Source organism: Palaemon carinicauda, chromosome 18 (assembly GCF_036898095.1).
Source record: "Palaemon carinicauda isolate YSFRI2023 chromosome 18, ASM3689809v2, whole genome shotgun sequence".
Taxonomy (NCBI): domain Eukaryota; kingdom Metazoa; phylum Arthropoda; class Malacostraca; order Decapoda; family Palaemonidae; genus Palaemon; species Palaemon carinicauda.
In genome coordinates, this window is record NC_090742.1 from 27,768,618 (window position 1) to 27,771,117 (window position 2,500).

Here is a 2,500-nt window from a genome sequence, read left to right on the forward strand (position 1 = left end):
CAACACTAAAGTCAAGGCCAATATGAACGTCATTACTAAAATCAAGATTTTTCTACACAACACTGCAGGTAATAAGAAGAGTATCACAACACGAATGCTCTGAAAAAAACAAACTACAAGCTACTACAAACTAGGGGTTAAATGATTACAATCTAATTACATATCTAGTTTAACGTTTTGCCAATAGGCATTAAAAAACTATAGATAACATGGAAGTTATGGATATTGGCAAGATTATAGCCAAAGTAACATTGCTCATTCTCTAACAGGTGCAAAAATAACCTCTTCTTGTTACATTTTATATATATATATATATATATATATATATATATATATATATATATATATGTATGTATATATATGTATATATATGTATACATATATATATATATATATATATATATATATATATGTGTGTGTGTGTGTATGTGTACTAAGCTTATGTAGAATATATATATATATATATATATATATATATATATATATATATATATATATATATATATATATATATATATATATATATATATATATATATATATATATATATATATATATACTGTACGTGTGTGTGTGTGTGTATACCAAGCTTATGTAGAATACATATGATTAGTTTACACCTCTCCACTTAATTTCCATCTTTTAAAATCACTCCATTATTTTTTCCTGGCCATTCCCCTGTTCAATTGTGCACGTCTTAATGAAGTCCCCACCCCTGCTCTTTCGAGATCCGGAAAATTTACTAGAACAGAATCTACGACAAAATACACGAGACACTTCACCATTAAATTATATTAATGAGTCATTTTTAAGGGAGGCTCTTTTCTTGCTTTCCTTATAAATGGTGCACCTTATGAACTTCGTCCTCTTACCGTTCTAGTGATTTTTCTACCATTTCTTTTTGGCATTATAATACAGACATTTGTACATTTATTTGTTTGTTTTATGACTTTATTCATTAATACTAATATTACCTTCTATGTCATAAAGAAAACTTTGCAACGTCTTAATGCTATTTACATTTTATAAACGTGAGGCATTTCATAATTTTTCATTGTAAAATGAACGCATCTTACCGGTAAATATCATGTTGTCATTGTTAATAATGATGATGATGATGATGATGATAAATATATTTATAATAATAATTATAATAATAATATTAATAATTACAATAATAATAATAATAATAATAATAATAATAATAATCATTATTATTATTATTATTATTATTACCATTATTATTATTATTATTATTATTTTTATCACTAATCCTACTATAAATCTTCATTTCTCCACCCACGTCATATTCTTCATTAATTATTATTATTTATTAGCCTACTATGAATGCATCTTTACAGCCTCTCCATGATAATCATCATCATTTAGTTTATTATGAAATTAAGTCGACATCTTCCTCTTGCCTCCAACTTCATATTCTCACAATTATCGTTATTTAGTGTACTGTGACTGCAACCTAACTACTTCCATTTATAAATTTTATAGCATACCTGTAATCGTTATAATCTAGCTAACCATAAAAACAACTTGGTATTTTCCTCTGGTCTTCTAAAGAGCCTGAAACCTCGTTTCAGGCTCTTTAGAAGACCAGAGGAAAATACCAAGTTGAAGATCCCATTTACAGTTGCATTAGATCTGCACTTTAATTCTCATGACTATCTATTGCATATTGTTAGTCCTCTTGAACAGGTAAACTAGAAGGTAACTTAGGTCATACTAAAATCTAGTTCTGTTAGGTATGCTTACCTAATCTATACTTCAGTTAAGTTAATAGAGGCATTATAACTATGACGATACTTTGCGTAGTAATGAGGTATAGTATATTTGTATTTCTAAAGAATACAATTCCTGCTACTACGACCACCACTGAGTTGGTAAAATGTTCCGAACAAGGAAAATAAAATCATATTCCTCATATTAACAGTAATCTTTCCTAGAAGTTAATCTATTGATAAACCCAAAAGGTGTTTTCAAGGTCCATATCAAACGAAACAAAAAGAGAGAAAGCTTCCTGTTACCAAGAGACAGAGCTAGGCACGTCACTCGTTTGAGGCCATTGCGTCAAAGTCAATTCGTCATTGGCGGGGAAGGGGGGGGGGGGGGGTGTTCCGATGGCCTCAATCCGTCGTTTTTTTTTTTTTTTCTTTTTCCAAAAAGTTGCGCCATTGCACCATTGCGTCACTGGTGGATACGGTAATCTGAACTAAATTAATCTAGTTTATGTGAAACGTTATGTATGTATGTATGTATGTATGTATATATATATATATATATATATATATATATATATATATATAATAAAAACACTATAAAATAAATATTTTACAATTCAATTGATTTTCTTATTTATATTTGATTTATTTTAATAATTTTCTAATTTGTCTTTTATATTATTTGCATTATTCGATTACAAGTAAAACAGCCTTATCTAATTTTATTCTATTACACTTACAAGTTACTTATTTTAGTTAGTTGATTA

At 27.8% G+C, this 2,500-nt stretch overlaps 1 protein-coding gene across 1 annotated transcript in view; it reads right to left on the reverse strand.

The window, feature by feature from the left end:
- Positions 1 to 2,500, reverse strand: part of LOC137657736 (agrin-like) — a 640,734-nt gene that overhangs the window by 369,171 nt on the left and 269,063 nt on the right. The window lies entirely within an intron of this gene.